The sequence below is a fragment of the Phaseolus vulgaris genome, chromosome 2, assembly GCF_000499845.2.
Source record: "Phaseolus vulgaris cultivar G19833 chromosome 2, P. vulgaris v2.0, whole genome shotgun sequence".
Taxonomy (NCBI): domain Eukaryota; kingdom Viridiplantae; phylum Streptophyta; class Magnoliopsida; order Fabales; family Fabaceae; genus Phaseolus; species Phaseolus vulgaris.
The window spans coordinates 25,997,553-26,011,868 of NC_023758.2; positions in this window are offsets into that span (position 1 = coordinate 25,997,553).

Consider the following 14,316-nt stretch of genomic DNA (forward strand, 5'->3'; position numbering starts at 1 on the left):
TTTTTTTCTTCACTGGAAAGGTTGTTTTTCAAAGAAATTTTCTTCAAAAATTATTTGACCTAATTTCTATTATTTACAAAAGCAAAAATTAAAAAATAAGTTTGAAAAAACTGAAATCAGATCAATCAACTCAGCTGGTCACATAGTCAAGAAAATTGACTTGAATAATAATGAGTGAGTTTTTGCTGAATAATAAAAAGGACTCAATTATTCAGGTCAACAAAAATGTGCTAGGTCATCATCTAAAAAAAAAACTAATCTTAATTATTTTTAAGGATATATTAATAAGTTATTGTAAATTTATTATTTGAAGAAAATAAATTAAAGGAGAGTATATTACAAAAATGAGTTGAGGTATGTGTACAGTGACTCTCTACTTCAACCATTTGTCTCAATTAAGGGAAACAACAAAGCATTAAATTCATATTTGTATATACTTAAATCACAATTTTTAAATAAATAAATAAAATAAACTGCTCCATGGGAAAGGTTGTGACATGAGTTGGTATAAGTTGAAGAATCTTAATACTTTTCAAACATTTGGTTTTGAACTCAATTTCAATTTCAATGTTCAAAACAAATTGTCGATGGAACAATCTATGGTTTCAATGTATTTTTCTACGGAAAAGATTTTAATGTAGAACAGAGATACCAACCAAATCATATAAAAAAATAATATAGTTAGTCAATAAGACAACTTTTCAAATATTATATTTTCATTAATTTTATATAAAAAGTAAGTATTTTATACAAATGATAAATCATCATATAATAATATTATATATATATATAAATTGTTAAAATTAAAAAATAATAATAAAATGATTAAATTATTCTTATTTCAATATATTTTGAAAAATGTATATTATATGAATTTTGATTTATATAAATAAGGTGTCAAGTAATTTTATAATAGCATACTTTTATATAGAGGATTTATATGAAATGAATTTTTAATTTAAGCGTAAATTTTGAAAATAATTAATTACCCAATCCAATAATAAGACATAACTTTTTTTTTGCAAAATTTAACAATAAATTTGAAAAACACATGACATGATTGAAAGATATTTAATAATATGTAATATTTGATAGAAGTTAGACTTAGTGTAATTTACCTTTTAAAAGTTAATCACAGTCACTTCATTATAAATATTAGTTGGGAAAAAATTGGTGAATGATAATAAACATAAGCAAGATTCAAAACATGGAATTGCTTCTAGTATGGTTCAACTTGCGTGGACAATTTGACATTTTGTAGCAATCTCCCTCAACAAAATAAATAGACACTGGAGCACATTTATTATTTAAAAAAATAATAATAAAACTCATAATTATATAGTTTTTTTAAAGGTTAAAAAAAATCAATTTTAAAATAAAAAAATATTAGTTGCTATAGTAACTAAATTAGATATTATTTTATAGACTAATTTTTTTTATTTTTAAATTAATTTATATTATTGTTAAATAGTTTTTAAATCATTAATTAGCTATCAAGATTTTAACTACTAATTTAGAAACATTTAACAATAATATAAACTAATTTATAAACCAAAATTTTTTTTTTAAAATGATTTTTAATTTAGTCATTATAACAACTAATTATTTTTTTTAAAAAAAATAATTTTTATTTTATATTTTCACTACAAGAAAATCATGAAATAGAAATCAATTTTTAGAGACCAAAATAATTAGTTACAATATAAACTAAAATAGAGACCATTTTAAAAACTAAAAAAGAAATTGGTTTCTAAATTAGTTTCTATTATTGTTAAATAGTTTCTAAATTGGTATCTAATTAGCAACTAAGGTTTTAACTACCAATTATTTAGTTTCTAAATTTGGTAGCAAAAACCTTAGTTGCTAATTAGATACCAATTTAGAAACTATTTAACAATAATAGAAAATAATAGAAACTAATTTAGAAACCAAATTTATTTTTAGTTTCTAAAATGGTCTCTAATTTAGTTACTATTGCAACTAACTATTTTGGTTTTTACAAATTGATTTCTATTTCATGATTTTCTTGTAGTGTTTATTACAGTGTGTTAATTCAATTTTTATAGAGATTTTAATTCAATTATCATTAAAGTGACTTTTGTACTTCCTATCTCTTTTTCATCTCACAATATGCTTAAGGAGATCTATCAATTACTATTTTTTAAAATATTTCATAACAAATAATAATATTAATAATAAGAACAAAAATATTATTTTATAATAAAATTTAATATCATCATCACAGCTTACATATATTTTAGTAAAACATAGATTAATAACATATAAATTACTCTTTTGATATATTTTTAAGAAAACTAAAACAACAAGAATACTTTTCTAAAAAGTAAATTCAAATTTATTTAGTTGTCATTACTCAAATGTTCTAAATGAAATGTAGAATTAATAAAGTATATATCATGCCACAACTAATATTTTTATTTACTTTTATACTACACCATATTATATAGTAATATTTATTCATTTTTAAAAGAAATCCAATTTTCATTAACAACTCAAACTAAAGATCCATAGATTACTAAAAAAAGGATTTATAATAGACATAAAAGAAATAGAAAAACAGAAAAAGTGATGAAGCAAAAGAAGTAAACAAAAAAACTAAAGGAGAAGAGATAAATTGAGAACTTATCTTCACTTTATTAAAGCTTTAATTTCTGCTTTCTATATCCTAGAATAAAAGTATAAAGACAAAATACTTTGTATTACAATGGATTAGATAGTTGAGTAGGGCTTATGGATTACACTATGATTGAGTTAACATTAATTTCATCCGTTTTATGCAGTTTTTTAGGGTTTCAGAGTGTGTTTGTATGCATAATTGTCTTTGTTCCCCACAGTTTTATAAGAGTTTAATATTATGCAATTTATTTTATTCATTCTTTGTCAATTAAAATAAATAAATATGAAACCTAATTAATTTTTTTATAAAATAAAAGAATTAAACTTAGGAAAAGATGGAAAAATTATATTTTCACTCTAATATTCTAAAATTATTTATTTTACGAGAACTAAGTTAAAATCCAACATAAGTAATTTAAATTCCTTTAAAATTGAAAAAAAAAATAGTATGAAAGGGAATGACATTTAAATTAAATTCTAATATGATATTTTAAAGAGACAAAAGAAACAAAATAATTTGTAAGAAAGTGAGAATAGTTATCATTCTGGCATTTTTCTAATTAAAACATAACTTTATCAAGTTTTAGAAATAAATATATTATATATTGTCCTATTTCAGTTTAAAATGTCTCAGTCATCATATCAAACATAGTTGGTGGCAGTCAACAACTAGTTGTAAAACATTTATGTCTCACTCATCACATGAGACATAATTATTTAATGAAAGATAACTTTCACACAAAAAGAAAAGTATTAACCCAATTTAATATATAAAACTAAAACTATTATTTATTTCGAACTAAACAAAACAAAAACATTACAAAAACTATATTTCAAATGATAAAATTTGTATAATTAATATAATTAACATCAAGAAACTATCTCTTATTTTTATTTTTTTTACATATAATTGTGGCCTATAATTCTCTTTAGTCTCGCATTAGAGAATTTAATCCATCTCATATTATCATCCCATGGTATAATTAGATACACATTTAGTATATATTGTTATTTTAATATATCTTATTAACTTGTAACATAGAGTTTTATAATTTTTTTATTAAGCTTTATTGTTTTATTTTTAAGTAACTCTTAAAAAAATTGTTCTAAGAAGATTTTATGCATACGTTTTATATTTTATTTGCACTTTAATGGTTTACAATTTAAAAGATAATTTAATTATCATAATTAAATATTAATTTAATGTTACCATTTTCAATACGTATTATTGATATTGAAAATTTATCTTTTTATTTTTAACAACAAGTCTTAATTCTTATATTTTCATTGTATCGCATAAGTATATTAAAACTTTGGTTGTTAATTAGATACCAATTTAGAAACTATTTAACAATAATAGAAACTAATTTAGAAACCAATTTTTTATTTAGTTTCTAAAATAGTCTCTAATTTAGTTACTATTGCAACTAATTATTTTGGTCTTTAAAAATTGATTTCTATTTCATGATTTTCTTGTAGTGAGTGAATGGAAAGTGATGTAGTAAAACAATTGAAAAAAAATGAAAAGATGTTTAAATTAAGTCTTGTTTGTTTCAATGACACTTTAAAAGAGGAGATAAGTACTGATACATTTTCAATCGATATATATAATCTTCCTAGTATGGTCGGTTTAAAGATTTTGGTATTGGGTTACGGTAAAGATAAGATTGGTTGATTTATCCTACTAAGATTGGTGTTTGAAATCTTTATATTATATGAGATACTAATGTTTGATAATTCTTGTTTAACGATTTGTCCATATTTGGAAGACGTTTTTTGGCTTCTGTATCCTCATCACAGTGTCGGTTTAATGAGTTTGGCACTTGGGTCTTTGGTTTACTTCTATTTGCTGACAAAGTTTAGTTGTTGGACTTTGTGTCCTTATCTTGAGAATGTGTTCCTTTAGAGGGTTGATGTAATTGTATATTGGTGTACTCTTATTGTGGTATGTTAATGTGGCTGATGTGTTTTAATGTGTGTAGGATCCCCAGCTGGATGGGGATAAGAAGCTTGTATTGGAATTATTTGTATAAGGGTTGGGACACCCATAAAGTATCTCATCTTATTTTATTTATTCTTTGTTGATAAAAAAAAAGTACTAATATCAGTTATTTATTTATTTGTTGATAAAGAATGTTGCAGAAAGACACATCAACATTGATTTGTTCAAATTACTCGAAATTTTGACAAATTTTGACAAATAAAATAAACGAAAAAAAAATGAAAGATTAGATAGTGACATAAAATAAAAATATTAAGTATATTTGTAATAAATAAATAAAAATTATCTATATTTATAATTAAATAAAAAAATATTATATATATATATATATTAATAAAAAATTATTTTATATATTATATATTAATGTAGTATATAAATTTGATTATATATTATACATAATCAATTATGTATATAAATTTTGTAATATAATTAATTATAATAATATAATATAATTATATAATATAATAATAAAATAAATAATAATAATATAAAAATATTTATATATTTATAGTAATAACAACTATTAATAATATAATATTTAAATATTTAAATAATAATATATAAAATTAATTTATAAAATAATGATAAAATTATAAATAATAATATTAATTAAAATAAATTTCTAAAATAATGATAATAAATAATATTAAATAATATTATTATTATTATTAGTTAATTTTATTTTATTCTATTTATATCAAATATTTAATAATATTATTAATAATTATTATTTATTATTAATAATAATAAAACATATTTAATATATTAAAATAAATACATTTATTTATATAAAAATTATATCATATTATTATTAACTAAAATATAAATATATAAATTAATTAATTAATTTTTAAAAATATAAAAGTGAATTTGTAATCTTAATATTTCATTAATTTAAAAAAATTAAAATTTCAATCACGCTCATCACGTCACTCACAAATTTATTATTTTTATGAAAGAAATTCATGTTTAATGATAATAAACTCATGTTTTTTTAAAAAATAATTATTCAATGGTATTTGTATTGGTATGGGCGAACGGTTAATACCATGCCTCGGCTCCCACAACCGGGCCGATCGAACGTCCCACGCCCCATGTGGGTCAACCGACACCTTCGGTCCAATTACGCTCAATCAAGGTCAATGAAGCTAAGCCATCATTAGGAACTAGGTAATACACCTCTAAGCACGATCCACCTCACTAATCCAACCCAATAAGGTAGGCTCATTAAAATAATATAAATAGCGAACATTCCAAGAAGCAGGTACGTCATTTATTATTATGCTATGACAACTGAGTGTCGAACCCCCTTTGCTGACTTGAGCGTCGAAGTACCTTTTGCAGGTACCCCCATTCGGTGCACAGACCATTTGGAATTCACCAGAAGACCGAGTGACTGAGCAGCTGAGATTGGAATGAGCAGTAGGAAGTTCTTTGAGAAGGAAGCTGAAGCGCAAATCAATCGCCAGGAAGGGAGAAGACGAAGTCTCTCAATAGTTCTCTAGGTCTCATCTCCCAAACGAGAGCAATATTGAAAATAATTTACAAAATTTTAATTAATTCAAATTTATACAAAAAAATACTTCATATTTCATTATTTAAATATTTTAAAGACAATGATAAATTTGTAAAGTTATGTTTTACATCTTTAAAAAAAATTCAAAAAAATTTCACAACCATCACACACTCACAAATTTCAATAAATTTTCCTAACACATCCACCCTAACATATCCTAATCCAAACAACCCTAATGGTCTATTTTTGCTTCAAGGGAAGTATTGTTCATGTGGATGAAAGTGTAATGATATATCTCGTTTGAATCCACTGATATGCGTGGAAGAGAAAGGGAGGATCAGTATGAACAATATTTTTCATATTTCCCCTCAGATTACAAAGAACCTTGCGGAAAATCATGTAAGCAAGTGTGTTTTTTCTATTTTAGCCTCATTTTTCTCTTTGCATGAAAGTGACAGATTACTCTTTTTTTTTCATTGTATGTTAAAATAATGTTAAATAATATTAAAGTTATCTAAATATAAATATTAATTATTATATAAATTTAACTAACACAAATATTTAATGATATTATTAATAAAATATTTTTTTAAATAATGATAATAAATATAAATTGAATAAAATTATTAAATATTATTATTATATTTTATTCTATTTATATCAAATATCTAATAATATTATTAATAAAAATAAAATTATAATATAATATAATAAAAATAAATATATAAATTAATTAATTAGTTTTTTTTAAATATAAAAATAAATTTGTATTCTTAATATTTTATTAATTAAAAAATTGAAATTTCAATCACACTCATCACACGTCACACACAAATTTATTATTTTTAAGAAAAAAATTTCATGTTTAATAATAAGAAACTCGTGTTTTTTTTAAAGAAAATTATTCAATGATATTGGAAATAATTACAAAACTTTAATTAATTCAAATTTACACAAAAATACTCTATATTTAATTATTCAAATATTTTTAAAGACATGGATAAATTTGTAACATACATTTTACACCTTTAAAAAAATCAAAATTTCTTCACAACCATCACACCACTTACAAATTTCAATAAATTTTTCTCACACATTCACTTTAACATATCATAATTCAAACACATTCACTTTCTTCACATTTTCCTCTCAAATCCTCACACATCCACTTCTTCAAATTCTCACACATTCCCTTCTCAATACAAACACACCGTAAATGAAAGATCCTTGTAATAAAAATAAGTAAAATAAAATCTAAGTTAATTTGATTGAGTTGAATATGTGTTAAATCAAATTGTAATTTTTAATTGCAATTATGTCCTTCTATTATATATATTAGAAAATAAATTAAAAATAGTAGTATTGTTCATAAAATTAATGATTGATTAATTTTTGTTAACAATGAGTGTATATTTAATTATGTTCTAAGTATTGTTATAAAACAAAAACCAACAATATCCTCATAATTAATTATACTTAAAACATAATAGACTATGTGGGCAATGTAAATGAAAATACAGGTGTTTGATTCTATTATGGATATATAACTGATTAGGTTGCCTCTAGTATTTGTAATTTTGAATTAACAACGCGATAATCAATTATATGTGACTATAATCAATTAGCTAACCTAAAAAAAGTAACTAATCTCTAGATACATACCTACAAATAATTTGAGGGGCTTTTAAATTTGAAGATAAAAGTTTTACATAGACAGATAGCACAATTTTAAAGGTTTGCATGTGAGAGACATTTGAAGAATTAACTCATGATTGTTAGGTTAGCTTTTAGCTCAATTAATTCTATTTATCTTATCTTATGTTTAAAGAGTAGATGAAAATGTAAGACTCACACAAACTTTTACATTCGGATCACCTTTATTAATAATAAGTAAATATTAGTGAAATTGCTACAACTATCCCCTTCTCTCTTCTCTTGGTGTATAATACATAGGTAATGTGAGGAATTTAAGTATGGATAAGGAGACTCACATTGAGTAGATGTGAATAAAGTAAATAATATATAACAAGAAATATCTACAAACATACTACTGTTCTAAGTTTTTTTTTTTAAAATATAAATTAACTTATGACTTAAGACTCTCATATCCCAATTTCTAAGTTTTGTACCAATTTTTTTTGTCATTATAGAATCCAACAATTACAACAAGAAAATCATGAAATAAAAATCAATTTTTAAAGACAAAAAATAATTAGTTGCTATAGTGACTAAATTAGTGACCATTTTAGGTAGCAAAAACATTGGTTGCTACTAATTTAGAAACTATTTAACAATAATAGAAACTAATTTAAAAACCAAAATTTTTTTAGTCTCTAAAATGGTCTCTAATTTATTCACTATATCAACTAATTATTTTTTGTCTCTAAAAATTGGTTTTTATTTCATGATTTTCTTGTAGTGTGTTATATGAGTGAGAACTCGTGGATAGAACATTTTGGAGGTAGAGAAGAAGATGGTGAAGAATTCAAACATGAAATCATGAGTCAGTCATTGAATGAAGAATATGAGTAAGATAGATAATATCTCTTATAAAATGAGTTGTTTGATATGACTCGAAACTCATCAAGATCCTAACTTTCAAATTTCATTTTGACTCTCTCTCCTTCCGTGAACTCAAAGAACCTATTACAATAATAATTAATTTTTTTTAGAAAAATATTAAGATCACTCTTACAAACATCAAGAATCTACCCTAAAAATGTCCATCAAATACAGATGAAAGTAACTATCTAGCATGAAGGGCAATGGATGGAGGCAAGCATTTATAATGTCATGAAATGGTCAAAGTCTAGCCATTTGTCCTTTTCAATGGAAACCACCATCTTTTGAAGAACCGAAGAAGAGATTGTGCATTTTGATATGACTTTCGCATGAGTATTAAGATCTTAGCCAAAAATGCTGACTCATAACTCTACATCTCTCACAATAAGAGCCCAAATGTCCAACATGTGTTTTTTTATTTTTTTGTGAGATATTGTTAGATATGCCCAAAATACACTTCAAATCTATGACAGCTATACAACACTTAGTTCTGCCATGTCTAGAATATATATATATATATATATATATATATATATATACTATAAAAAAATCATGAAATAGAAACCAATTTGTAGAAATCAAAATAATTAGTTGCAATAGTAACTAAATTAGAGACCATTTTAGAAACTAAAAAGAAATTTGGTTTCTAAATTAGTTTCTATTATTGTTAAATAGTTTCTAACTTAGGTTTTTGCTACCAAATTTAGAAACTAAATAATTGGTAGTTAAAACCTTAGTTGCTAATTAGATACCAATTTAGAAACTATTTAACAATAATATAAAATAATATAAACTAATTTAGAAATCAATTTTTTTTGTTAGTTTTTAAAATGGTCTCTATTTTAGTTCTTATTGTAACTAATTATTTTGGTCTCTAAAAATTGATTTCTATTTCATGATTTTCTTGTAGTGATATATATATATATATATATATATATATTAATTAGGTTCTTTAGTCTATAGTTTCAAAGTTGTGGATTGCATGCATCCATTTAGGGTTGAAGAAGTTAATCACGAGACATTCTCCATTTATATAGGAAACAGTTATTTTATTTTAAGCTACATTAATATGTGACACTAAATTATTTTTGTTACTAAAATAGTAAGGGCAAATGCATAAACATAAAGTAATTTTATAACAAAAAGGTAAATTAATTAATAAAGACGGGTATGCAAAGTGACTTAACGAATGTCAAAGAATTAGAGAAGTACAACGGAAAATTCAAGAATGGAGGTTTTTCACAATTATGTATTTAATTTTTATTTTTTTTTAGAATTACTCTATTGGTAATGGTGTATTTTTTAGTAGAAAAATTTCAAAAGCTGATTTTATATTCAAATAAGTCAATAATTTGGTTATAAATATAAGAAATTCGACATAGAAACCCTAAAGAATGTGAAAGTATAAGTTTAAAGAACAAATATGATGAGGTTGAAGAAGGAAGTGGAGAGAATAAGTTACACAATAAATATCTAAACTAGTTTTGAACAAAGAGGACATACTTGTTCTTCAAAGTCCATATCCACCACATGGGGCAAAACTATTGGATTCATATTACAAAGTTGTTTGAATTTTCAATTATTTGATCATCAACACTATTAAAAGTTAATCATAGAGTTGTGACCATTCTAGGAGAAGTTATTACATTATTGCCATAATTTCTATTAATATGTTCATAATATATAACTAGAAGTTGACAATTTTTAAATTAAAAAATCCATTTCATATTGTATGAAAATTTGTTGAAATCATATAGGTGTATCATCAGAGTGAATATCAAATCATGATGACATTCAAAGTATTAATGAAATGGGAGTTTCTATATATTCGATGTATTATTTGTTTGGAACTTGGAATTGTATAACGATTTTATTCACACAAAAAACATTTCAAAAAATTAAGATAAAAATTATTTAGCTTTAATTTGGACTTTTAACGATATGAAATTATTCGACATATCATAACAATAGTTAATTCAACTTCAGTTCTAAACAGAGTTGCTCTCAAGTTTTTTTCATTCATAATAGTCACACTGAAATTAAAATTAGATTACCTAAACCCAACACTAAACCCTAAAATAGTAAAAAGTTAGCTACGAAGGTTCTCTATATAAATAACCAAGAAAAAGTTTTAAATGGTATTTGCTAGAAGTAGTTAATAATGTTCCCGTGAAGAGCCTTAATTAGCGACTAAATTAGCAACAATCTCAAAATTAATTTTACAAACTACTTGGAGAATGTTTAATAATTAATAACTAAAACTATAAAGTTTTTTTACGAAAATTATCACTTTAAATTCTACTATTATTTTATATTACAGTTTGAATTTGAAACAAAGATATACTCCGCATATCGACTATCTTTTGAAAAGTCTTAGGTTATTGTTAGTAGTAGTCTTTTTTTTTATATTGTTTTTAAAACATGCCACCACAAAGTCAAATTATCCACATTTTAAATGGTTCCTAATAAATTTGATTATATTTTTTGAAAATATTACATAATGAATTAGCTAGGCTTATAACCACAATAAAGAGTTTTCTTATTCTGCTAAATTATTATAAACTAACCTCGTTGAAGTACTCTGAGTGTGAATGGTGCGACCAAATCTTCTTGTTTTGTACATATTGAACACAGTTTTTAATAGGTTAATCCATCGAATTATAACTCAAACACTTATGAATGTCTCACTGCAATTTAAATAAAACTGAAACAGCATATCCAAATGGTAATTTGAACAGGAAATTCAGTGAATGAGATAAGGCTTTAGTCTAGCTAAAAAAACAGTGTTGAAGAACCTTTGAAGTGGAAATTCACACTGATATGCGATATGGTTTTGTTTTAGTTGTTGTCTTGTTGTTCTTAGAGCTCTTTGGTGCAACAATGACAAGAGGGTAGGGGAAAGGAACATTGGAAAAAAGATGGTCCTTCCTATAAGCTATATTATGTATGGTGCACTGTGAAATGAATGAGTAGCAGTAGTAGTGGAGTGGAGTTCGTACAATACTGAATTCAAATAATGCGAATATGACGTGGTCTAGTGCAACACACATCTGAAATATATAGCACTCGCATGCACTTGCTGCACGACAAACAAAACCTGTGAGAAGAAAAAACAGACACGTATTATATATAATGTACTTTTCTCCTGTTAGGTTCCTTTCATCGTGCTCTTATTTTCCTAGTTATTCAAAACTTTGATAAAGAAATTTCGTAAGTACCTTAGGTTCCTGTTATATATATATATAACCAAACAAATATGCGTTATACATGTGCATGTTATGATGTTGTTGATACGGGTTAGATAGATTGAGATTTTTTTTGTATTTGCAGCTGCTAGAGGCAGTCTTTGTCTCTGTGTTTCTTTTGTATATAAAATCTCTTAAATATCTAAATTTATTTTTTATTGATAAAAAAATTTGCATGTGTGAAGAGATATATAGATACCAATTATATATTAAAGTATTAATGGTTTGCTAGAATTTTAGTAGCATATATGTATGCTCAGTGATCAGGATTGTCGTTTTAAGCAGCATCACAACATATCAACATCATGCAGTTGCTATTTCCATTAGCATCTTCGCATTGTATATATGATAAAGTCGGATAACATGTTAAAGTTTGAAAAACTGGTTTGTGACTATGATTTTGACAGTACTTCAACATTTTTTTAAGTCTAGCCTATAATTTATCAGGTCAGTTACTATCAATTCATTTATATAATAATTTCATAGTATAAAGAGAAAAAAAAGATTTTAAAGTGTTTGTGATGAAATTATATTTATTATCTGCATATTCAATAACAAAACAAAACAGTAACTTTAACTGCAAATTTAAAAATGATGTATGGGTAAGAAAGCTAAGTTTCCTTGATTTAAAATGTTAGGAATCTATCATATCATGCATTGGGACTTACTAAAGATGAGCCACATAAGTAGAGGTTTACAAATTCAATACTCAAGCAAGAGCTATAAAAAAGTCTATACTTTTGGCTGCATTTGAAGCCATAGAAAGTGTTGGAGTATGAGAAGTAATGGTCCTATGCAGAGGGAAACCTTTGTTTATGAAGATTGCAAAGTGAGTAAAACATGATGAAAGCATGGAAGTGAGAACGTGTATGAAGTTGGAAAGCGTGCTCGACAAGATTACAGGGGAAGGACCAAATCACCACATTTTGCCCCGTGTTCTAATGTGAAGCCATGCATGTGAGTTGAGAAGGAGGTTTGAGATATTTTCACATTCTGTGTGACATATTGTGCAGGACAACAAATGGTTGTCTTCCTTGAAGAGTCACACTCGGGTGCGAATCATATGATTATGTTTTTCCTGAAAGAGTGAAAAGATAAATGTTTGGCCACTTCCCAACCTACTTCTCTGATGTGTTGTCAATTTTTTAATGGACTGCTTTTTTCATTAATTAGCATCCATTCGTGTATTTGAAGATTTTATCTTCTCACTACCTTTTCACTTAAAAGCCATTTACTATAAAAGGCAAAAAAAAGTGTCAGAATTAGTTTCATTAATATACTCCCTCTGTTTAACAAATTAAACTGTTAGTACTGTCTACATTAACTATTTAGTTTAAATATACTGATAGAAATTCACTTCACAAATGTTAATATTATATTATTAATTATTAATATGATACATTACTATGAGATATTATATAATTAATATAAAATTTTAATTTTTATATTAGGTATTCTTATTTCACACGGTATCTAGAGCCTAACTAAACATCTCTAAAATGGTATGTCTAAATGACCCTACAGAGCAAGTTTATATAGAGAAATTATATTAATTACACATTAGAAGATATTCTTTTTTCCATCTAAATAAGATATCAATTCCTGTAAAAACATTATAATTAAAAGTGTAGTATCTGCTCTTGATTCCCAAAGCTCTACTTAAGTTTGGAGCATATAAATCATAACTTCTAATTGCACATAAGAATATGTTCATTTTTCTCGAAATAAGATATTTTTTCCTATAAAACATTATAATTAAATGTGTAGTATTTTCTCCTGATTCTCAAAGCTCTACCTCAATTTGGAGCATATATATCCAGCTTAATTTGGAGGCATATATATCCAGCTTGTTGCAAATATAGTTTATCCTAAGAGTTCTCAAAAACTAGTGAAGATATCAATCAACTGGCCATCAGAAATAACAAAACTTGTAATTTGTTTAAATTCAATCTTCTTCCCGTGAAACTCAATAAGTTTTGTCCTCCAAAAAATATAGATTACATACAAAATGTAGAAACGCCTGATTACCATAGTTCACTGTCATTTGTGCAGTCTTCGAGTTTAAGTTGTCTAAGGAGTTGCTTCAGCTATTAGTGTTTGCAAGTCACTAAATTCAGCTCAGAACTCATAGCTCAGTGTATTTCAGCAGTATATTGTGCATACTGTCATTTACACATACGGTTTCTGCCAAACATGCCTGCAGTTTGACAGTTTAATTTTCATAAACGGAAACTACATCATCTAGGGTTAATCAAACGCCAAACTATGTGTTTCTTCTCCCCTACTCGACAGCTTTCACATTCAATGAAAAGAAGAAAAAGGCTCAAAGGTAAAATCTGATTTGGATCTCACAA